The 26,072-nt window shown below is 33.4% G+C and overlaps 1 protein-coding gene across 1 annotated transcript in view; it reads left to right on the top strand.

Moving 5' to 3' along the window:
* Nucleotides 1-26,072, top strand: part of LOC133196093 (B-cell receptor CD22-like) — a 613,523-nt gene that overhangs the window by 105,217 nt on the left and 482,234 nt on the right. The gene's annotated exons all lie outside the window — the stretch shown is intronic.

A 26,072-nucleotide genomic window follows, 5' to 3' on the forward strand; every position in this document is an offset into this window, starting at 1 on the left:
ATGAGCGCATCCTCTGATCTAAAAAATAAAACAGGTTTTGTAATCCTCAGAAAAAGTTCTAGCATTTAATTGTTGCATATTTAAATCTTTAGATCTAGCGCAGATACAATTTCATTTCAAAATCAGAAAAAATGTCCATAACTTGGAACCGGAAACAAATTTCTCCAAAATTCTTTGAAATGTAACAATGGCATTTTTAAGCGTATTATCCCTGAAAGTTTGATGAAAAATCACTGAATAGTTCTCGAGATACTGCGTGCACAAAATTTGTCTAAAAAATAAGAATAATAATAATAATAATAAGAAACAGTAGAATCACTATAAGGTCTTCCGTGAAGATGAAAGACCTTAAAAAGAAACAGTAGAATCACTATAAGGTCTTCCGTGAAGACGGAAGACCTTAATAAGAAACAGTAGAATCACTATAGGTCTTTCGTTGGAAACGTAAGACCTAATAAGAAACAGTAGAATCACTATAGGTCTTCCGTTGAAAACAGAAGAACTAATAAGAAGAAGAAACAGTAGAATCACTATAGGTCTTCCGTTGAAAACGGAAGAACTAATAAGAAGAAGAAACAGTAGAATCACTATAGGTCTTCCGTTGGAAACGTAAGACCTAGTAAGAAACAGTGGAATCACTATAAGGTCTTCCGTGAAGACGGAAGACCTTAATAATAAAAGTGAAAAAGAAACCTAAGAATAACAAGAAGGTCTTCCGCTGAAGACGGAAGACCTTAATAAAACAAAAGGGAACTCGTTGCTCCTGGACAGATAACAAGTTTTAAAATCTTTTTGGATGTTTCTATAAAAGGCTGTAAAAAAAAAAATTGATCCTCCAGCAAGGCTCGAACTCAAAACCCTTGGTTTAAAAGGCAGGTACCCTAACCATTAGGCCACGCATTCCGATAATATTCAGGAGTTAAATTGTTTAGGACTAGAATAAATGCAAGTATTTTTAGAATCGGTAGGGGAAGAAAGAAGTGCCGTAAAAGGAAATAGTTCCTAAACTTGCAAGCATTGTATGAGATAAGAAGGGACGGACTGCGTGTGAAAACGTCAACACTGACGCCTAATGAAAATGTATTAATGGACTGCAGCCCGATTCATCGATATTATGAGCATGCTGAATTTTTTGTAAATAGCTTCGTTGAAAGCGTATAAGATCGGGTTCGGATTTTAACATTTCTGACTGAATATCCTGAAATAAATACGAAACATTTAAATAAGCATTTCTTTGGGTTAAATTAAATATATGTAGCACAAATTAAACTCCCAACATGCATTTTTAGAAGGGAAACACGAGAAAGCGAGAATTGCTTTTAATATACCGAAAATCACTATTTCTGGAAACTGATTAATTCTAAATAAAAATCAAATAAATTCCACATGTAAAAGAAAGAGAGAATGCTTGTTATTAAAATGTCATATCATATCAGGAGAATCGAATGATATTAACGACATCTGAAAAAATAGCCGATAAAAGGTTTAGACCATTTCTTTGTTCACCTGCACTTAAATTTTCAACACAACAGAACTTGTAGTTTTTGCCATTAAACTTCATGACTTCTATATACTTAAAAGACTCACCGTAAAACTCTCAAGAAAGTTTTTCCGAGGTCTATACTATATTTGTACGAAATTTGGTGTCGATCCGAGGTCTGGTTTGAATTTTAGAGAAAAATTCCAGGTTGCTGTTGATGTGATTTTTTTTTTTGAAAAAGGGATTTATTTCATGCCTCTTTTAAACTAAGAATTGTAACTACTTCCACATCCGATGGCCTGATTGTGACCTTTGGGTCAAGGTCAAGGGTTAAGGTCAAAGGCCTAGGTCATGTTATAAAAAAAAATTCTTTACTCTCTATGTTTTAAACTGAGAATGGTATATCACATGTAATAGAAAAAGAAAAGAACGCTACATGAATATTATAATTTCATATCATATCTGAATTGAATGCTTTTAACGATGAGTGAAGAAATAAGTGAGAAAAGATTTATTTAATTCTCTTTAAATGTAGATACTATTGACGTCTCCTTTAATGTTTGCCGATAAAATTCATAATTTTTTTTTTGAGACAGAGAGAGAATGACAATAAAACACTTTAGAAAGTTCCTGTTGGTTCTTGACTACAACTCCGTGAAGTTTTATATCTATCCGAAGTGTGATTTAAAATTTAGAGAAAGACTTCACATTGCTCTCGGGGTGATTTTCTTCTTGCAAGTTTTTCCGAAAAAAAATGTAATTTCTACATTTTTGAGAGATAGACAATAAAACTCTACAGAAAATTACTTTGGCGTCTCAACTACATTTCTCTGAAGTTTTGTGTCGATCCGATGTGTGAATTTATTTTTAGAGCAATATTCTATGTTGCAACTACTGTGATTTTTTTTTTTCGAAAAATGGGAGGGGAGTTCACATACTGTGGTTTCATCATTATTCGTGGAACACCAATTTTCGTGGATTTCGTTTTTGAGTGCATCCACGAAATCAAATGTTCATCGAAGTTTGGTACCTTCATTTTGATTTATGATAAACCTTTAAAAAGTCATTCCGATTTTCATTAATATATATTACCCCCCGCCCCCTTTTCCCAACAGATTAATTTTATAGAAGTATTTTGTCATTTTAAGAATTTTTTTTTTAAAAAGAGGAAGAAATACTTTTACATAATTATCTGGACTTTCTGAGTAAAATATTTTAATATTCTGCAAGGAGAGAAACAAACAACACATAAATCATATACTAATTAGTGGTATTACCCCCAAAAAATGTTAATCAGGCATACCGTAAATGTGTTAAATTTGTTTTTCTTAAACAATATAAGGGTCCAATCCCCATTATCACCTGCTTAATGAAAACAACAAATTACCGTTAGATAAAAATTCCGATAGAAATAATTAATTACTCTCTGTTGAAAACAAGCAAAATTCATACAAATTATCAACACAATTAACTGCTTATTTGGCTTTTATCTGTTTGTTTAGAAACATATTTTTGTTAACATGAGATAACGGGTATGTATGTTGCGAAAGTCCTGCCATTTCGAAGCCAATCACGGTTTAATTATTTGTCTTCCATTTTGCATGTTTAAGAGTCAAGTCGTATCCAGCGAGAGTGGATGTGTTTGTTCTGAGATCTACAAACAAGGAGGTCTGGATGTCTCTGTCAAGTCCAGAAACACGCCGTGTATATGAAATTAAGTATCTAACACCATTTTGTAGATTGAAATACTTAATTGTTGTAACTTTTAATATCCTGTTGCCAAACTTAATAATCGTCCGCATACACATGTGCGCCTAAAAAATAAAATTCAAATTGTTTTGATATTTTGAGATACTTGCATATCTTTTGCTTGAAACATAGATTAAACAAAAATCTATTTTTTAATTCATTGTTTTTCATATTCTGTTTCAATATCCGATTTTCAATTGGCCCATCGAGCTCACAGTGTTATAGCGGAAAAGATATTTGGAATGTCTCATCCTTTATTGTTAAACATCATACTGCGTTGTAAACGCATGAGGGTTCCGACTTTTGAAAAACCAATTGAGTAAAATATAAATAATAAATTAAAGAGTTTTCACATGTTGGTATTTAAAAAAAATATTTACAGACTCTTAACATTGTAAATGGCATTATTGTTCCCCCTAAAGCATACGGCGAAAGAAAATTTGAAAAGATGACAGACATTTTTTTTTTCTGTTAGGACCATTATCCACGAATCATCGAAATTGTGATTTTTACTAAATCCACCAAAATTGATGTCCACGAATATTAATGAAACCACTGTAATCATTCTTAGCCTGTTATAAACTGGGAGTTGTTATCAACTCCACTTCCTCAGTAAACATTCTGACCTTAATATCAAGGTCATATGTCAAGGTCAAAGGTCATTGTCAAGTTATAAAAGGAAACCTATTTACTCTCTGTGTCTTACACTGAGGCTTCCGCTGGATACATGTCTTTACTTTCCTATCCGACCCTTGGATAAGGGCCAAGGTCAAAGTCATACTGACAGGTGGAAAGACCAAATAAACAGAGGCATTTCAAGTGATTTCTGCTGAGAAAGGTCAAAGAAGTTAATTATTACTAGACGAGCTTGTTACAAAGCAACAAATAAGTCTTCCATCTAAATTTGAAGGAGAGGAGTTTGAGATCGAGAGACCTCTACGGTCATATGTGCAAAAATGAGCCATTTACCATTACTCTCGGTGTGACGTCATTTTGACGCCCTTTTAATGGTCTCCTTAGCTGCTACTTATCATTTTGAACAACTTTGCTTCTATGAAGCTATAGAAATTCTCAATGCTTTTTGAGATATCAGTAAAACACTTTTGGCCTCTCTAGCTCCCTAATGTTAGGGGCCAGGCCCTTATTGTTGGCATCATTTGAAGGATCGTAACATTCTACACAACTTTTGTTCTATATGTTTTATCAAAATATTTACAGGTAAAAAGATATTATAGAAAAGAGTTAGAAAAATTAAAAATCCCGATAGGACTTTTTTGGGCCATAGCGAGCGCCGACGCGCGGCATTTCCCATAAAAATGAAACGCCTTCCGCATATCAACAGAGATAGGTCTACCATACCTGAAAGTTTCATGTTTTTAACTAAAGCTGTATATGAGAAAATCTGCGGACAACCCGACCCTTCGAAAACCATTAAATCGGCAATATGTCCGGACCGGAAGTGACGTCATCAAACAGAAAAAAAACGCATAAGGTTTAACTGATGTTACATATGTCCTGAAAGTTTCATGGAAATCCATCGAGCCGTTTTCGAGAAATCGCATGCACAAAATCGGTAAGAAAAAACAACAACAACAATAATAAAAGTGAAAAAGAAACCTAAGAATAACAAGAAAGTCTTCCGCTGAAGACGAAAGACCTTAACTAGAAACTTGTTGCCATGGCAACAAGAAGATCTTCCGTCCCTTCTCCGTTATGAGAGAAGTTGATTCCTCACTCATAATACTATCTGTATTACATTGTGCATTCCTTTTACCTCCTTCATAAATTAAATACTATAAAACTTAAATTGTATGTAAAAATATATTAATATAAAATATATAATTCGAACAGAAAATTATACCAGATATCATTTCATAGATACAGTATTATATTTCAGAGTGTCTATTATCCCTAATAAGATCATTAAGAAATATTGAGAGACAAAAAAAAAGTTGAAAAATTCGACTTTTTTAATTCGCTTCCGGTAGCGACCGGAACTATTGACGATGCACAAAAAGACAAATACGCAAATCTAGAAGTCATGTTCTATGCTGTCCAATAAGTCTCCAGTTCATATCTTAGGCTGTTCTTTAGATCTGCAGCGGAAAAAATTCCATTTAAAAATCAGGAAATTGCCCGTAACATGGAACCGGAAGTGAATTTTTCCAAAATTCTTTCAAATGTAACAATGGCTTTTTAAAACGCATTATCCCTGAAAGTTTGACGGAATACCACTGAATAGTTCTTGAGATATTGCGTGCATAAATATTTGTCTAAAAAATATTAAAAATAATTATAATATTTAAACAATTTTCAAACAAATTATTTATTATACATTCTGAAAGAGTCTCTATTAACCATACTAATATCATCGAAATATATTGAAAAACAAAAAAGTTGAAAAACTCCTTCATACATGAAATACTATAAAACGTAAATTGTAAAATATATCGCGTAATTCGAACGGAAAATTATATCAGATATCATTTCAAAGATACAATATTATATTTTAGCTGAAAAAAAGTTAAAAAAATACAGACATTCCGGGAATTGAATCCAAGTCGCCTGTGTGAAAATTGAACACGCTTACCATTACGCTAGTGGGACCATTTCTTATAAGAGTGTCTATTATCCCTAGTAAAATTATTAAAAAATATTGAGAGACAAGAAAGTTGAAAAATTCGACTTTTTTAATTCGCTTCCGGTAGCGACCGGAACTATTAACGACGCACAAAAAGGCGATTCCACAAATCTGGAAGTCATGTTCTATCATCTCTAATAAGTCTCTAGTTCATATCTTTAGCCGTTCTTTAGATCTGCTGCGGAAAAAAATCATTTATAATCAGGAAATTGCCCGTAACATGGAACCGGAAATTAATTTTCCAAAATTCTTTCAAATGTAGCAATAGCTTTTTAAAAAGCATTATTTCTGAAAGTTTGACGAAAAACCACTGAATAGTTCTTGAGATATTGCATGCATAATATTTGTCTAAAAAATATTAATAATAACTAGAAACTCATTGCGAGCAATGAGAGGTCTTCCGTCCTATTTTGAAAATAAAAATGAAAATTCAAGCTGAAAAAGTGACAAAAAAATTCAGACACTCTGAAGATTTTACCCTGGTCGTCAGCGTGAAAATCCAACGTGCTTACCATTGCGCCATTTCAACTCCCGCTTCAAAGTGAAAATGAGGAATATCAAGATATTGGATTTATCAATTCGAAAACAAATTATATATTTAGTATTTTGAAAAGAGGCCATCTTAACTCTACAAATATTACAGAAAAATATTGAAGTTGAAAAAATCGATTTTTTTAAATTCGCTTCCGGAAGCGACCGGAACTAACGACGATGCATGAAAGGGTCCCTTCGCCAATCTAGAAATCATGTTCTATCATCCCTAACAAAAAGAAAACACTCAACATCATTTATAATGTTGAAAACGTAAATTTAAGCAAACAAATTCGGGATTAAACCCAGATCGCCTTCTTGAAAATTCAATATGGGAGCCACTACACCAGCGCAATTTTACCAGCCATCATCAATGTTTACTTTGTATCATTGCCTGAAGTGACGAGCTTCAGGGATGTTAAAAATTTTATTTATATAGTGCGGAATTATAGAATGAGAGCTAGCTAGCCAAATTTTGTGCAAGCAGATTCACATTGTAATTCATTTCTTGAGTTTAAACAATAACAAATAATCTATTACTGATGAAACTGTTTACTTCCTTTATTCTTTGTGTATTCAACTTTTTTATTCCATGCAATTCCATATACCTGTATTTCATACAAACGTGTCCTTGTAATCTTTTTCTGCACTTCTGCAACAGACCATTTTTCTACTATGAATGAAGATTCACAATACATTACGTCACGATATGTCTTCGTGCCTTTTCTTTGAAATGTATGTTCTATTGAATGGTCTCCATTTTCATATGTATCTTATTGTATGTACCGTACAAATTACTCATTTTATTGCATTTGGAGGTCAGAGTATTTATGTTTTCAAAGACAGATTATCCATTTTATAATCTGAAAGATCCAACAATTTCTTCATATTTCATTGATCCTTATGGTAGTTTCGTTCAACAAGACGCTCGGCTGTCTCCGTAAACTCCAGCCTGCCAATCGGCAATCCTCGACTGACTCCGCTATGCTCCATACAAACCTCGGAAGTGATTGGTGGAGAAATATGCATCAAATCGATTACATTTCTCCGCCGGAAACTGCCTTGTAACTCATTTCATATTTTACTCAGCATAAAGTTCTTCAAACATTTTTTTCTCTTGTCTAATTCTTCCTTGGATATTGGTTTTGATCACAACATCATGTAAGTAGTCTTTGAAAGCGAAACATAGTGTTGGGCGTGCTTCAAAGTAACTCAGACTTCAAAGGTATAACATTGGAGGAATTTCAAATAAGATCACATGACTGTATCAGCAACATGGTAGAATACCATTGACGTTCGAGGTTATTGTGCGAGGAAAGAGTCACCTGAGGAGCTCCGAGTGCCGACCTGCTCGTCGGAGTTTACAAAGACAGCCGCCATTTTGGACCCACTTCAAATTTTAAAATGCAAATATTTAGAGTTTAAATTTATCAATTTGAAAACAAATTATATATTAAGCATTTTCAGAAGTGCCTCTATTAACACTACTACCATCAAAGAAAAATAATGAAAATCAAAAAAGTTTTAAAAATCAACTTTTTAAATTCGCATCTGGTAATGACCGGAAGTAATGACGACGAACGAAAAGTCACATCCCGGCTAGTATTTATCACGATCTATAATCCCTGAAAGTTTCACATTGATATCTTTTATCGTTCTTGAGATTATCCGTGGACAAAATGTCTTTTTAAATTCAGAAAATGGTCCGTAACTTGGCACCGGAAGAGAATTTCCAAAAATTCTCTCGGATAAAATAACTCCAGTTTACAACACATTGTTCCTGCAAATTTCATTAAAATCCATCCAGTAGTATTCGAGAAATCGCTTGCACAAAATTAGATGGTCAGAAAAATAATAATAACTAGAAACTCATTACTAGTAATGAGGAGGTCTTCCGTTATACGACTTCCTGTTTGCATGAACATGTCTTTTCCAGGAAGTGAATTTTGAAAAAAATGTAAGATACATTTGTAGGTATTTTCATTCTCTATTATCCCTGAAAATTTCAAGAAAATCCATCCAGCCATCTCTGAGAAATCGTGAAAAAAAGAAAAGGAAAAAAAAAAAAAATAATAATAATAATAACTAGAAACTCATTACTAGTAATGAGAAGGTCTTCCGTTATACTACTTCCTGTTTGCATGAACATGTCTTTTCCAACGTCAGTATTAGCCTAAAACTTATGTAGAAACAAAATAACTTAAAAAAATTCTTTTTGCTTCGTTTCCTGTCACGACCGGAAGTGATGATGACACACGAATTTTACACGAAGCAAATGAACTGATGACTGACTGTAAGTCCTGAAAGTTTTAGTCTTCAGTCTTTTACTGTTGCCGAACAATTGTGAGAACAAATTCTGATTTTGAGGACAGGAAAACACACGACCGGAAGTGAACTGAATAAAAATCTCTGAATTTTCTCTTGGCTTTTGCAGTATCTACAGCATATGTAAAAAAAACATTTCAATTACTTATCTATACGTGATATTTATGAGAAAGTTAAACGACGAAATAACGTAGTTTATCTTTAAAAACCGGAAGTTTAAAGTTTTTGTTTCCGGTGGAATTTAATATATTTTTAAAACAGCGAAAGGGAAGCAATAAAGTGATGAAAGTTTTAATTTTAAAAAAGTTGAAATTTTCGATTTCTTCGATCACTTCCTGTGACGACCGGAAGTGACGGCTGACGCTTTTAACCCTATGTGTTTTGCCTTCTCACCAAGTTTTATTACTCCTCTAAGTTTGGTGTCTTACTTTCATGCCGTTTCCGAGATCTCGCTGAAATAACTTTTCATTTTGAGGACAAGAAAACATGCGACCGGAAGTGAATTTTACTAAGATATTTCACGACACTCTAGACATCTGCAGTCTCAATTACATATATAAAAATCATTTAAAGAACTCTATCTATAAGCGATATGTTGGGAAAATTCAAAAACCCTATTATGTAGTTTTTCTCTTAAAACCGGAAGTTGTCGTTTTTTGTTTCCGGTGGGACCAACACGTATCGTAACTGTGAAAAAGATACAATTATATGATGCAAATCTTATTCCAAAAGAGAAAAGTTGAAATTTTTTATATTTTTGATCACTTCCTGTGACGACCGGAAGTGACGGCTGACGCTCTTATCCCAAACAGTTGGGTCTACTTCTCAAGGTCTAATACTCCTATAAGTTTGGTGTCTATATCTCTTACAGTTTCTGATATCTCACTCGGACAAGTTCTCATTTTGCGGACATTTAAATGAGCGACCGGAAGTGAATTTTACAAAGATATTTGATGTTGCTCTAGACATTTGCAGTCTTGATAACATATTCAAAAATCAGTTCAAATACGTTATCTATAAAAAATATTTATGGGAAAGTAAAATACTCAAATTATGCAGTTTTTCGCTTATATCCGGAAGTTGACGTTTTTGTTTCCGGTGGGACCAACATATTTCGAATCTACAAAAAAGATGCAACAATGTGATGAAAGAGAAAAATCAAAAAAGAAAAGTTGAAAATTTCGATTTCTTTGACCACTTCCTGTGACGACCGGAACTGACGGCTGACGATCTTAACCCAAATGGATTTGCTTACTCCTCATGATCTATTACAAGAAAATCCGACCAGCCATCTCTGAGAAATCGTGCCGAAAAGAAAAGGAACAAAAATAATAATAATAATAATAAAAAGAAAAAGAAGAAACAGTAGAATCACTATAAGGTCTTCCGTCTGAAACGGAAGACCTTAATAATAAGAAACAGTAGAATCACTATAAGGTCTTCCGTGAAAACCGTAGACCTTAATTATAATAATCATTATCAATTTTCAGACAAATTATATATTATGCATTCTGAAAAAAAAGTCTCTATTAAACCTACTAATATCATTGAAATATATTGAAAAAAAAAATTGAAAAATTCGACTTTGGTCGTTCTTTGGGTTTGCCTCGGACAACATTCCATTTATAAATCAGAAATTTGCCCATAATTTGGAACCAGAAGCGAATTTTCCAAATTTTACTTGTGATGAACAAAGTTCATATAATAACTCATTTTTTATGAAAGTTTCATTGAAAACTACTGAACAGTTTTTTGAGAAATCGCATGCACAAAATTTTGGTCAAAAAAAAAAAAAAAGAATGATAAGAAACAGCAGAATCACTATAAGGTCTTCCGTGAAGACAGAAGACCTTAATAAGAAGAAGAAGAAACAGTAGAATCACTATGAGGTCTTCCGCGAAGACGAAAGACCTTAATAATAAGAAACAAAAGAATCACTATAAGGTCTTCTGTGAAGACGGAAGACCTTAATATTAGAAAACAGACGGAAAACAATAAGGTCTTCTGAAGGGAGTCGTAAGACCTTAATAATAATAATAAAAAACAGTAGAATCACTGTAGGGTCTTCCGTGAATAATAATAATAATAACTAGATGCGATCTTGTTGCGAGCAACGAGTGGGTCTTCCGTCCGATTTTTGATAAGATGAGATAAGAATTTGACTGAGATTTTCATTCAAATATAATGATATAAATAAATTGCTTAGTAATGTTTAACAAAATATTGATCATTAAAGGGTTATGAATTAAAGACTTTCGGCCCCTCTTGGTCCCTAATGTAAGAGGTCAGCCCCTTTTTCTTGATATCATTTTAAAGTTCTCATGATTTTGAACACTTTTTGTTCAACAACAATTCAGAAATTCTTTTCTTGTTTTCGGGATATATGCAAAAGAAATATTAAGGGCCGGCCCTTCAAGTCCTAAATGGGGACGTCTAGCAAAAATTGAAAGAGTGCATATTGTTCAGAATATTATTTTGAACGTCTTTTGTTCAATACTGTTTATCAAAATATTCTTCCTTTTGGAGATATATTGCCCTAAAGATTATGCAATCTGGCCCCTAAAGACCTCTTATTGAGTAACATATGATATCAACATCATGTTATTTAGACAAAAAGTGTGAAGATGAACTATTTCGCTTCAGTAATATATTACAAAATATTTATCATTAAAGAGTTATTGATTGTATACTTTTGGCCCCTCTCGGCCCCTAATTTAAGGGGTCAGACCCATTTCCTTGATATCACCTTTAAGCGCTCATGATTTTGAACACTTTTTGTTCAACAACTAGTCAGAAATTCTTTTTCGTTTCTGAGATATTTGCAAAAGAAGTATTTAGGGGCCGGCCCTTCAACTCCTTAATGGGGACGTCTAGCAAAAAATGAAAGGTTGCATATTGTTTAGAACATTATTTTGAACATCTTTTGTTCAATATTGCTTATCAAAATATTTCCCACTTTTGAGATATAAAGCGTCAAAGATTTAGCATTCTGGCCCCTTATGGCCCCTAATTATGTAATATATGATGAGAATATCTTAATATATAGTTGTAAATTGTTGAAATAAACATTTTTGCTTCAGTAATGCATTGCAAAATATTGATTGTTTAAGAGTTATTTTTCAAAGATTTTCGGCCCCTTTCAGCCCCTATTATGAGGGGCCAGCCCCTTTTTCTTCATATCACTTTAAAGCTCTCATGATTTTAAACACTTTTTGTTCAACAACTAGTCAGAAATTCTTTTTCGTTTCTGAGATATTTGCAAAAGAAATATTTAGGGGCCGGCCCTTCAAGTCTTTAATTGGGCCGTCTAGCAAAAAATGAAAGGTTGCATATTGTTTAGAACATTATTTTGAATATCTTTTGTTCAATATTGCTTATCAAAATATTTCCCACTTTTGAGATATAAAGCGTCAAAGATTTAGCATTCTGGCCCCTTATGGCCCCTAATTATGTAATATATGATGAGAATATCATGATATATAGTTGTAAATTGTTGAAATAAACATTTTTGCTTCAGTAATGCGTTACAAAATATTTATGTTAAAGAGTTATTTTTCAAAGATTTTCGGCCCCTTTCAGCCCTTATTATGAGGGGCCAGCCCTTTTTTCTTCATATCACTTTAAAGCTCTCATGATTTTAAACACTTTTTGTTCAACAACTAGTCAGAAATTCTTTTTCGTTTCTGAGATATTTGCAAAAGAAATATTTAGGGGCCGGCCTTTCAACTCCTTAATGGGGACGTCTAGCAAAAAATGAAAGGTTGCATATTGTTTAGAACATTATTTTGAACATCTTTTGTTCAATATTGCTTATCAAAATATTTCCCACTTTTGAGATATAAAGCGTCAAAGATTTAGCATTCTGGCCCCTTATGGCCCCTAATTATGTAACATATGATGTGAATATTGTAATATATAGTTGTAAATTGTTGAAATAAACATTTTTGCTTCAGTAATGCATTACAAAATATTGATCGTTAAAGAGTTATTGATTTAATACTTTTGGCCCCTCTCGGCCCCTTATATGACAAGTCAGCCCCTTTTTCTTGATATCATGATAAAGATCTTGTCATTCTGCACAAATATTATTCAGTATGTTTTAACAAAATAATTATACTTTAAAAGATATGATACAAAATGTCTCAAAAATTCATTCATGATTCGTGTCCTAAATTTCGACCCCTACCGAGCTTCCATACTAGGCACTTCCAGAAAATATCTAAACCCAGGTGCATAATGGCAACATGTCCTCTATCATCACTGAAAATTTCAGCGCTCTAGCTTAAGCCGTTTTTGAATTCCATCACAGACAAGGAGGTCCTCTGAATTTTAATAAAAGGGCGATAACTTCCGACCGGAAGTGATTTTTCAAATTTTGAAATGCCGGTACAAACTTCAGATGATAAGACATAAACTCTGAAAATTTGAAGTAAATCGATCAATTCATCTCCGAGAAATCTTCTGCACAAAATCGGTAAGGAGAAAAAAAAGAAGAATAATAATATAAGTGAAAAAGAAACATAAGAATAATAGAAGGGTCTTCCGCTGAAGACGGAAGACCCTAATAATAAACAGTAGAATCACTATAGGTCTTCCGTTGAAAACGGAAGACCTAATAAAAAACAGTAGAATGACTATAAGGTATTCCGTGAAGACTGAAGACATTAACAGTATGTTCCCAAACTTCGTTTGGGAACATAACTATCTTGGACGTAATCATAATAGGTAATATATTCTTGGTGTATTTCCGTTGCGTTTACCAAATGATTTTATAATGCACTGCCCTTAATCGTGTTTGATGATTAATTGTGGGATGCTTATGTGATTAAAAACCAATTAAACTGTATAATTGAAGACAGAAACATGTATAGAGACAATGTGAATCGACATTTTAGGTTAAATAAAACGTTATAATGTTTTAAAACCCAGCAAAACCAGTGGGGCTAAGATGTAAACAAACTGGAATATCATGTACCTTTCTCTCTTATAATGTATAGTGGAGTATTTTGTGTATGTTGATGTATGTGTGAACGATTATTTTTGGGTTTTCCCGATTTTTCCTAAGGTATACATGATGAATAAGTATAACAAATATAATGTGTGAAAAAATGTCCAACAACCCCCGGGGTTGAATATCGGAAAGGGGGTGTGTGTGTGTGGGGGGGGGGGTTCTGTCCACAAGTTTCTATGGCAATTGACTCTCAAGGCACAATTGGTCCTCGTAAGCTCAAATTAGATTAAATTGGAAAAATATCTATATACTAACATAAAGCTTTTAATTTGAACAGATATTCCTCTTAAAGGTGCATAGACACAGATTTGAAGTTTTTATTTTCTCAAATTTTCTGTATAATATCACAACTTATATATGTTGCTATAGCATTTCACACGAAAATAAAATTAAAAACTTATTTAATCTGGAAATTATTGAAACTACGAAATAATTCGGGAGGCATTTGATTAACACATCCTTGCACTTTCACAATTTTTAACTTTATCCTTAATACTTAAGTGTTGTGTATTAATGAATAATATCCTTTTCTTCAGATGGCCCATTATCAGTAATATTTTCTCCAGATGTCATGACCATCAATAAAACGGAAAACCAAACAGCGCTCCCAATTAATTGTTCAGCTGTCTGTAATCCAAATTGTACATACCGTTGGGAAGGTGTGACGTCTGTGAACTCAGGAATGTTAGACCTCCAAGTGCTGAAACGTACAAAGAAGGGGAATTACACATGTACAGCTAGAAACTTCATCAAGCCAACCTCAAGAACCATCACTGTCTATGTCAACTGTATGTAATTGAATATCATCTTACAAAGATAATGATACATTTTTTATACAGCTAATTATAGTCTATTATAAAAAAAACTAGATGTGTCGTAACGCCACAAATGCTCCCACAGGCAGACAAAATTTCAAATGCCATATTTAGTTGTAAATTTGTTTGCAAAAAAGTTTTTTTATTCCTCAGTTCAAGTGGCTTATCTAAGATAAAAACTTTTTAAGAAGTCCTATGCTGTATTCATATCTCAAATTTGAGTTGAATGTGTGCAACTCTTCCCGATATAAAGAATGGAAAGTCAGTGATGACAGAACAAAATTTCTTATTTCAAGAGAGATAACTCTGTCAAAAATCATCGAACCACAGCTAAATTCAAACTTGACTTGTATTTTCTGGTAAAATACCTGCATATGCAATTCAATCCCTACAAAAATTATCAGAGAGCGGAAACTAATTTTTTTTTATTTATTTCAAAGTTCAAGAGGGTTAACTCTGTCAAAAATCCTCGGACCACGACCAAATTCAAACTTGACCTGTATTATCTGGTTAAATACCTACATCTGCAATTTCAACCTTATACATACATCCCTACAAAAATTAGAGAGTCGAAACTGAAAATTTCTCATTTTTTTCTAAGTTCAAGAAGGATAACTCTGTCAAAAATCATCGGATCACGACCAAATTCAAACTTGACCTGAATTTTCTGGTTAAATACCTGCATGTGCAATTTCAACCTTATACATACATCCTTACAAGAGAGTGGAAACTGAAAATTTCTTATTTTTTTCTAAGTTCAAGAGGGATAACTCTGTCAAAAATCATCGGACCATAACCACATTCGAACTTGACCTGCGTATTCCTATGACGTATCCATTCAAATTTGAGTTGAATGTGTGGAACTGTTGCCGAGATAATGTGATGACAGAATAACGGAACAGTGTAACACTATATGCCCCAGGCCATTTTATGGCAGGGGCATAGAAAACTACTATAAGTCAAGATAATGTTAACATTAAATATCTTCCGTTTTATTTTGAGTTTGCATCACGTATACGAGTATGCCCTTAAACATTCAGAAAATGATCATGTAATATCGATGCCCCGTATTAAACAAAGTAAGGAACTGATAGAGTACTGAAGAACTGTGTTAAAATAATAAATTTTATGATTTTCTAGTGAAGGTTATGGGGTTTGATATCTGCTAAAAATATTTTAAACAATATAAGCATTAAATTAGAAAAAAATGGAAATCATATATATAACTTCAAGTCTTTAGCTCTACTGGCCAGAGACAAAAAGAGCTTATGCAATAGTAAGATGTCCGTCGTCCGTCCAGGCGCGTAACCAGGCGTACGTTTGTACGCACAAACGTTCACATCATTTTTGAAAAAAAGGAGAGAGAGGGGGGGCAGGTGTAATTTCCATGTATGCTTGTATAGTCTTAAAGCATACATATTTTGCAATAAATGATTTTTAAAAATAAAAAAAAAAGACTTAGAAACAATTTAGAATAACAATAAAAAATAAATAAAAATTAACAGAATCAGTTTTAGGGGAAAATACGATAGTAAACACCTCTCTGACACATTGTATAAAAAGGATGAAAAAAATATTTTGGTTGCGTGGCCATAGAGGCCATTCAGTATTTTTTTTTTTAATTTTCAATCTTTACAGGTGTATTTTAACATTAATGTAAGCCTGACTATTTTAACATTGATGTAAGCCTGACTGTCAATTATGTGGTCTATCTAAATCAGTCAACCATTCTAACCAACTATTTTACCATACGTATTTTGCCTCTTCAAAAGTTTAAAATTGTTTTTGTTGTGGGTTCGTCATACAACGATATTGGACAGATCTTTTCTCATTTTTGAGTGTTTGTCCGCATTCTGTACAAAAACAGAACAGACCAATAATGGCTGCGTAACATACTTATAAACTGTAAGAAAAATGCGATCAGGAGGGTTGAATAGGCCCATCGGAATCATCAAAAATTCACTAGCTTTCGCCCCATGGACCCATTGGGGTCCTTAAGGTGGCCCTTAAATCCCCTGCCTACTCGGGCGTTCACATCAAAAGTACCCTAGCTACTTCCCTGCCGTCCGTCCGTCTGTCTGTTAATATTTTTTTCTCAAAATGCTACTCCTCCTACAGTTTTGGTCCGATTTTATATTAAGTTTCACACAAGTAGACTACACTAAGATAAATTTTTCAGTATGTCGGTTTTTGATTTTGATGAAGTGTTGTCGCGATATCTAAAAATGGAATTTTCTGTTAAATAGTTTCAAAATGCTACCTCTCCTACAGTTTTAAATTTATTTCAATAAAAGCAGGCACACAAATAGACTACACTTAGATAAATAATTCTATATATCGGATTTTGATATCGATGAAAGGTGTTGCCGTGGTTTTTTAAAATAGTTAAAAAAATATAAATATAAATACAATATTCAAAATGCTACTCCTCCTACAGTTTTGATTTGTTTCAAATATAACTTGGCAAACAAGTAGACTATACTAGGATACATAATTCTGTTTATCAGTTTTTGATTTCGATGAACGTTGTTGCCATGGTAACTAAAAATAGAAATTTCTGTGAAATACCTTCAAAATGCTCTTCCTCCTACAATTTTGGTTAGATTTTAATATAACTTGACACACAAGTAGACTTTGCTTAGATACATAATTCTCTTTCTTTTTTTTATTTTGATGAAAGGTGCTGCCATGATTTCTAAAAATAGAAAATTCTGTGAAATACTTTCAAAACGCTACTCCTCCTACAGTTTTGGTCTGAATTGTTTATAACTTGACACACAAGTAAGTTACACTACGATACATAATTCTGTGCATCAGTTTTTGATTTCGATGAATAGTTTTGCCGGGGTTACATAAAATAGAAATTACTGTGAAATACTTTCAAAAACTACTCCTCCAACAGTTTTAGTCTGTTTTAAATTTAACTTGGCACACAAGTAGACTACACTAAGATACAAATTGAAATTTATGTGAAATAATTTCAAACTGCTACTCCTCCAACAGTTTTGGTCTGATTTCAATATTACTTGGCACACAGCTAGACTAGACTTAGATACATAATTCTGTATATCGGCTTTTGATTTCAATGAACGGTGTTTCCATGGATATTAACAATATAAATGGTTGTGAAATACATACAAATCGCTTCTCCTCCTACAGTCTGATTTCAAAACAACTTGACACGTAGACTACACTGAAATACATAATAATAATTCTCGTTTTTTGATTTTGAAGAATGATGGTGCCATGGTAATTAAGGTCAGTTTTAGTCTGATTGCAATCTTGCCACAAAAAGAGACTAAATCAAAAATCATTCTTCTTATTGTCGTTGAAAAGTTTCAAGTCCAACTGCTACTTTCTCTTCTCTTGGTTTAAGTAGAAACCAGTAGGGCTACAGTCTCGACAGAAACTTCTGGTTTCATTCATTATGTATTGGATTCAAAAGTCACTGGCCAAGAAACCTTTGTACCGACCGAATTTTACAGGGTCTAAATAAATATGAGGTTTTCGAAGTAAGCATTTGATGAAGCTTAGGCAGACTAATATTAATATTATACGTGACCCCATCTAAAATGCCGTCTAGTCAACCGCTCCACAGCAATATTTCTGATTGGTAGTGCCAGCTAGGTAAGATGAGCCTATTTTCACACAAAACTAGAATGAAAAGTATTAATAATATAGTTCCCTTAATCCTCAATAATAACCTCAGTAAGCAAATCATAACGCTTGGTAGTGTCACGGAGTGATGTATATTAAATACTTCAATACTGAGCAGACGCTGATTTTGAATTTGAATACATATACTGAGAGAAATTCTCAATAATTTCGAGTTATTTATTTGAAATAATTAATATAAATCAATGGGAATTATTTTAACTATTTAATAAAGAAGTTACCGGACTTAAATGGATGAGTAGTGTCATTTGCAAGCTCGTGCATTTGTACAACCGTATTGTGCCAATAGAAGTTCGAAAACCTTATAATACCCCTTTTTCCATATCACATCCTGTATCAACCAGACACCAGTCCGAATGCCCAGGGGCTGATGGTGTTTCAGAGCTGATATAAGATAGGATATGGAAAAGTACTTGTTTCAGTATGTTCACTTTATAGTTAGTTGAATAACATACAGCGCACGTCTACTTGAGCAAATACAAAATAATAAATAATCAAAGACAAGCTTATTATACCAAGAAACAGAACATAAGATGAAGAAGATGTGAATGAAAAAAACGTATTATTTCACAATTACCCAGTAATGTTTCAGCACACCAGAGCTAAAAGCTTAAGTAAGAGTTGCCAGTTATCTGTTCATTTGTCTGACTATCCATCAGACCGTCTGTAATTTTTTTCACATATTGATTTTTGTCAAGAACCACCGAACAATTTTAACCAAAACAAATCATCCTTAAGTCAAGGGAACTCTTAATTATTCAAATGAAGAGCCAATTTTGCTTCCAAGGGGAGAAAATCGAGAAAAGGCCAAAATTGGATAGGATCATTAAAAGAATCTCCTCAAGAACCACTTGGCCAGAAAAGCTGAAGCTTTTTTAGCAAGATTGTTCAACTTATACACAATAGGTAATCAAAGGTTTACCTTGAAATATATATATATAAAATCCTGATTTTTTTTTCTTTTCTAGAACTACGGATCTAGAAAGATAAAATTTATTTGGAAGAGTAGATTCTAATTTTTAGCTCCACCAGTCAGCGATAGCGTCAGTGATAGTATGGTGTCCGTCGCTCGTCTGTCTGTCTGTAGTATTTTTTTTTTTCAAAATCCTACCCCTCCTACAATAACTGTTTTAGTCACTGATTTCAGTATAATTTTGGACACAGGTAGACTATATTAAGATACGTAATTCTACTTATCGTTTTTTGATTTCGATGAACGGCGTTGCCGTTGTCACTAAAAATAGAAATTTCTGTGAAATACTTTCAAAACGCTACTTCTTCAACAATTTTGGTATGATTTCAAAATAACTTGGCAGACAAGTGGACTACAAAAAAGATATATATTTCTTTGTATCGGTTTGATTTCGATCAACGGTATTGCCATAGCCATGGTTACTAAAAATAGAAATTTCTGTGATATACTTTCAAAACGCTACGCCACAGTTTTGATCAGATTTCAATATTTCTTGGCACACAAGTAGGCTACACTGAGATACATCTAAGAAACATTAATATGCATATCGTTTTTTTTTTTATGAACAGTGCTTATTAAAAATAGAAATTTCTGTAAAATTTTTTTGAAAAGCTACTCTTACAGTTTTGGTCTGATTGCAATCTTGCCACAAAAAGAGACTAAATAAGGATCATCATTCTATTTATTGCTGTTGCGAAATTTCAAGTCCAACTGCTACTTTTCTCTTCATTTGTTATAAAAACAAACCAGTTGAGCTACAGTCTCGACACAGAATTCTGTTTTTTTTTTTTTTTTTTGGTTGTTTTTTTTTTTTCAAATCACGATCCCCAGGGTTAGAATGGGGTCAAATTAGGGGATTGGAGTTTTGCACGGAACTATGTAAGAATATTTCTTATCTTCTAAAGAAACACAAGAACACAACAGAACCATCAATGTACAGACATTATTCTGTTGTGTGATTTTGTTTTTAAATTATGATCTCGCATTAAAGTTTGCGCTTAAGTCAGGATTAAATTTTACAGAATGCATGAATATAGAAAAAGAATATTTCTTCTCCATAGCTGAAAAGTCATGATTATAGTCATATTTATATTGAAGCATCTTCTTAGTATGTGGATTCAGAGACCACTTAGAGTTAAGGTGGGGCCATAACAAGGGGTCACAATGTTTCAAGGGAATATAAAAATGTTTTGAACATTTTCTGAAAAACAGCCGGGCCAAAGTAACTCAGGTTAGCGTTTTGGCCCATAGGCCTCTTGTTTACAAGTGTAGTCTACAAGAGGTGTATGTAAAACAGTATCAATGCTGCAGATCTATAAGAGTCATTAAAGCCGATACAACTTCTGTGACGTCAGGCATATTGCATATGCAAAAGATTTATGTTTGTTACTAAGTTTATAACAAGAAAAACTTATTGACGCAATTGTCAAAATCAGCCCAAACATCTTGATCTTCATTCATTCAAAGACTTTTAGTCATGTACAAACAACAGAGGACTCCATTAAGCATTAAATATTCTTTGTAAGACAAACCATGATGAATTTTATACGTTTTCCATACTGAAGCATACTTTCTCTATAGAAATAGTCATTCATTGCTCTGCTTTCATCAACTTGCTCCCATCTTCATAAGAATAAAAAAAGATACACATTTATAAATTGTATTTAATCATGAAAAATATTTTTAACAAGAGGCCCATGGGCAACTTTGCTCACTGAAGCATATTGGCTAAGAAAAAGCAGATAACAGTGCAAGTATTGAAAACTTTAAATATTGTAGTCCCAAATTGTCCCCCTCACCGAAGGGAATGGTTTGAACAAACTTGAATCTATATTAACGGAGAATACTTTCATATTTCTTTGACAAATTAAGGCTTAAGAAGATTTTCATGAATTTTTCCTATATGTTTAATCTTCTATTGTGGCCCCTCCCTACCCCGGGGGACTCTATTCTACTCTACCTGTGGATGCTTCATAATTAATATGACAGATCAGACTTTGCTGCTTTTGAGAAGAAGATTTTTAGGTATGCATAAATTTGATCGCCAATTGTGGCCCCATTCTATCCTCGAGCTAATGATTTTATTGAACTTAAAAACTACACTGACCTAAGGATGCTTATATACTAACATAACTTATGATGACTTAGATATGCTTTAGAAAAAAATTTACAGATATCCTCCACACATTTCCATATATAACATTGAACCCCTGAGTTGACCCACCCTACACCCGGGGGTCAAAAGTTGGTGAATAATTTGAACAATTTTGAATCTACACTACATGGGAGTGCTTCTGTATTAATATGACCTATTTTTGATTTGCTGTTCATGAAGACATAGAAATATATTCATGAGAATAAACTTTGATCACCCATTGTGGTCCCACCCTACCCCAAGGAGTCATGATTTGAACAAATTTGAATCTGCATAACCTGCAGATGCTTCCACATAAATATAAATAATCAATCTTTGCTGTTCTTGAGGAGAAGAATTTTAAAAGATTTCTCCTTTGTGTTCATGTTTTAAACTTTTATAGACCATTGTGGCCCCAAACTACCCCAAGGGGTCATAATTTGAACAAACTTGAACCTCTACTGCCTTAGGATACTACCACTTATTTTCTGACCCAGTTGTTCTTGAGAAGGTTGTTTTAAAATTATGCCATAAAGTTTTTGTTTCTTCATAATTATCTCCCCTTGGATTTATATTCTCTTTATCCAAGGATATTATGTGGCAAGTTTGGTTGATATTGGGGCATTGGTTCTTGAGAAGAAATTGAGAATGAGAGAATATTTCTATTTTTTTTTCATAAATATCATTTAAAAAGATAAACTTACGATTCACAGTAAACGCAGGCTAAAGAGTTTACTGAGAAGTGTAATGCCATAATCAGAATGCAGAACATTTAAAAGATGTATAAAATGGATAACTTGCTCATTTAAAAAGAGATGTTCCTTGATGTTCAATGAAAACAAAGATTTAATCGTATACTAAAGTACTAAAATAAATGGAGCGAATTAACAATTTCTTAAACCAATCCCAATTACAATGACAAATAAGAATGGTGAAATCGCAACTTCTATGTTTAGAATTCAGTTATCTATTACTTTAAGTATTCGCATGTATCAAAATCTTGATTAAAAGTATATTTTTAGTGATTTTTTTAAATATAGAAAATGATGAAAACTTTGGATAAAATTATTCATATTAAATGTAGGCCCGCATTAAATTATGTCACTTACGAAAAACATAACATATATTCGCCATCCTCCTGGCGGCCGATAATTAAAATATATAGTCAAACCTCGTAATCTCGAGCTCCATTGGACAGAGAAAAAACTTCCTCAGAGGTATCTGAGGATTTGGGATATGAAGGGTAAAATTCTACCAGTTGGAACAATTCACTTCGACATATCCACGGTATTCGAGATATCAGTGTTCAAGATACCGAAATTCAGCTACAACGGTACAAGTTTACTTTATTTTCGATATTGATAGTATGTAAGAAAATTGTTTTATAGATCCTCCAACAACAGAGGAATTCAAAGCCAGTGGTAACAGGACTTATGATGAATCTTCGTCATTCAATATCACTTGTAAAGTTGACAGTTATCCTTTTTCGCAAATAAACATTCTGAACGAAGACACTGGAGAAGTAAAGGTATCAGGTGGACCAGTAGAATCCTTGACATACGGAGAGTCATCTGCCAAGTGTTATCACACTGCAAATTACACCTGCCGCAGTAAAAACTCATATGGATCAACGTCATCACCTGTACAACAAATATTCATCTACTGTAAGTCATGTTACCATTTAATTTTATTAACGTAAGTTTTTACTCTTTAATCTATGAATTGAATAAATCTGATTGGATTAGCGGGTTCAAAATTATATGATGTGAATACTTACCAGTTTGGTTTAGCATCCCCTGCCGACCGGTCACACCCGCCGTGTGTTCCTTGTCATGATCGGGAAATAACGGAAAAATCCGTCGACAATTCAGTGTGTTAATAATGATCTAACAATTAGTATGAAAAACTTTAGTCAGCATATTAGTGAAAAAGTCTCGAGAGGGACGTGAAACTATAAACAAACATAACAAAACAGAAATTTGAAGGCGAGACAGCTCCTTGACAACGGACTAAGACAGAGATATCTCAGCTCCGAGTTCCAAGTCGCTGTCTCTTCTAGTCCAAAACGCCTGCATCAGGGCTGATACACTACTATGTGTAGGTATATGATATAAGGAAGGACTTTCATATTTCAAATGTACATTACCCATGACAACTCATTTTTCAAATATGGTACAGTTTTTTACCCCTTGACATTAAACTTTAAGATTGACATACTTTTCAAACCTGTATCAGGGCTGATACTCCACTAGGTATTTGATATAAGGAAGGTCTTTCATATTTCAAATGTACATTACCCATGAGAATTCATTTTCAAATATGGTACAATTTTTTACCCCTTGACATTAAACTTTAAGATGGACATACTTTTCAAAAAGTTTGACGCTGGTGATAACTTTTGAATAAAAAAAATAAGGGTGTTCATATTTGACAAGGCATTACCTTTGTCAAGATGTTTACAATTATACTTTGATTTTTAATCTCATAACCTTGACCTTGAGTATGACCTACGTTTCTAATATTTTAACTTTGGTGATAACTTTTGAGTGAGAGTAGATAGGTAGATAGGTGTTATATTCCTTTATATTCCTGTTACAAGATAGACTTTACCATGTATACTATGATCTTTGACCCCATGATCTTGACGTTGAAGTTTTATATACTGGTACTTTTAAAGACTTTAGCTCACCTGAGTCGATGGCTCATATAAGCTTTTCTAATCAAATTTTTCTGTTGTCTGTCGTTGTTGTCGTCAGCGTTGCTGTCGTAAACTTTTCACATTTTCGCCTTCTTCTCCAGAGCTATTGGGTCAATTTCAACCAAACTTATCACAGAATATCCTTGGGTAAAGTGGACTTTAGTTTCTTTCAATGAGGGACCATACCTTCATCCAAGGGGAGATACATGTTATTGGAAAACAGAGAAAATTGGTGGGGTAGAGTGAAAAAATCTCAAGAACCACGAGGCCAGATAAAATGAAACGCATAAAAGTTTTCTGGGTTATCATAGATTGTAGTGTGTCCAAATCAACAAGGGGTATGGTGGGGTCACTATTGGCAATCAGTTTTACAGAATAGATACAATATAGAAAAAATCTTAAAAACACTTCTTCTCAAAACAGCAAAGTAGTATTTTTGTGGAAGCATCCTCAGGTAGTGTAGATTCAATTTTGTTCAAATCGTAACTCCCGGGGGTAAGATGGGGCCACTATGATCAAAGATTTAGATAGAAAATTATAGGGAAAAAAACCTTTAAACTTCTTTTTCTTTTCAAGAACAGAAAATTCATGACTAGTCATAATTATATCGAAACATCCTCAAGTAATGTAAATTCAAGTTTGTCCAAATCATGACTCCCGGGGCAGGGTGGGTTTACTTTGGACTATCAAAGTTTTACATAGGAATTCATAGGGAAAAAAATTTAAAATTCTTTTTCTTAAGAACAGCAAAGACATATTTAGTCATATTTATACTGAAGCATCCTCAGGAAATGTAGATTCAAATTTGTCCAAATCATGACCCACGGGGAAAATGTGAGGTCACTTTTGGCGATCAAAGTTTTATTTTGAAATGCATAGGGAAATCCTTCAAATTCTTTTCAAGAAGAGCAAAGGCATGCTCAATCGTATCAATTCTTTTCAAGAAGAGCAAAGGCGTGCTCAATCGTATCAATATCGTAGCATCTATAAGTAGCGTATAAAGACGTTTGTCGTGGATTATCTGCGCTCTTATATAAGGTTATCTTTATTGTGATATCATTATGCTTTACGTTACATTTCTATAGATAATAGCAAGTTTCTAAATAAATCACTTTAAGATCAAGAAGTGTTTCTATACCTCTGCTATACATTCCACAACAATTGGTGCCGTGACCGACGGAATTCTACATACAATGGAAGAAAGACTCAAAACTATACTTGCAGGCAACAGAGCAACAGTGACGAAATTATTCGGACCTAAAAGAAAATCCAGCTAGAGAGGAAATCGTTGAGGAAATCAGCATAATTAGAATTCTCTCTTGCTAAAATGGCAGACACTACAAGAATTGAACGACAGCATATTGAAGGTCCTATCTGAAGACGACATCGAAACAGAAATGCATAAACAGATGATTACATATATCAATTAGACTGTAAAGTATGGCACACTGAAAAATTTACAGAAAACATTTCGTAATGTAAAACGCCAATACTGAGTGTTTTAAACCCGCCACAGAAATTTTTGATAATAATGTTAACACGTCAGCTACAATTAACTCAAGTGACATAGCTAGTGAGAATATTTTGAATAATTTCCCTGTCTCTGATGTCAATGCACAAAGTAGCCAGGAAAATATTTTGTTATTACCCTCCCAATGCGCTACGAATAATTTCAAATTTACAAAGGTCTTTAGCATTTTTACGGAGAATACAGTTTAGGATTCTTACGAATCAACGATTCATTGCAACTATACTTTGACGCCATTTCAAAAGTTTAGTTATCTCAAAGCTCAAAAGGAACTCAAAATCCTGGAAATAGGACAGACTGAAAACACATGACATGTAACCGGTGCCTCAAAGAAACAACTAAACGTTCGTTATTCACATAATCAGAAAACAAGAGAGCCAACTCCTCATGTTGAAACAACAGAGATGAAGAGCATTTATTGTTGCACAGAGAATCATTTTCCAGAGGATTGGAAGAAAATAACTGACATTAGTACAAGATTTGACTAAGAAAGAAGAAATTGTGTTTCAACT

This window comes from Saccostrea echinata, unplaced genomic scaffold (assembly GCF_033153115.1).
Source record: "Saccostrea echinata isolate AGI-Se365-2 ecotype Australia unplaced genomic scaffold, CSIRO_AGI_Sech_v1 ptg000030l, whole genome shotgun sequence".
NCBI classification, from domain to species: domain Eukaryota; kingdom Metazoa; phylum Mollusca; class Bivalvia; order Ostreida; family Ostreidae; genus Saccostrea; species Saccostrea echinata.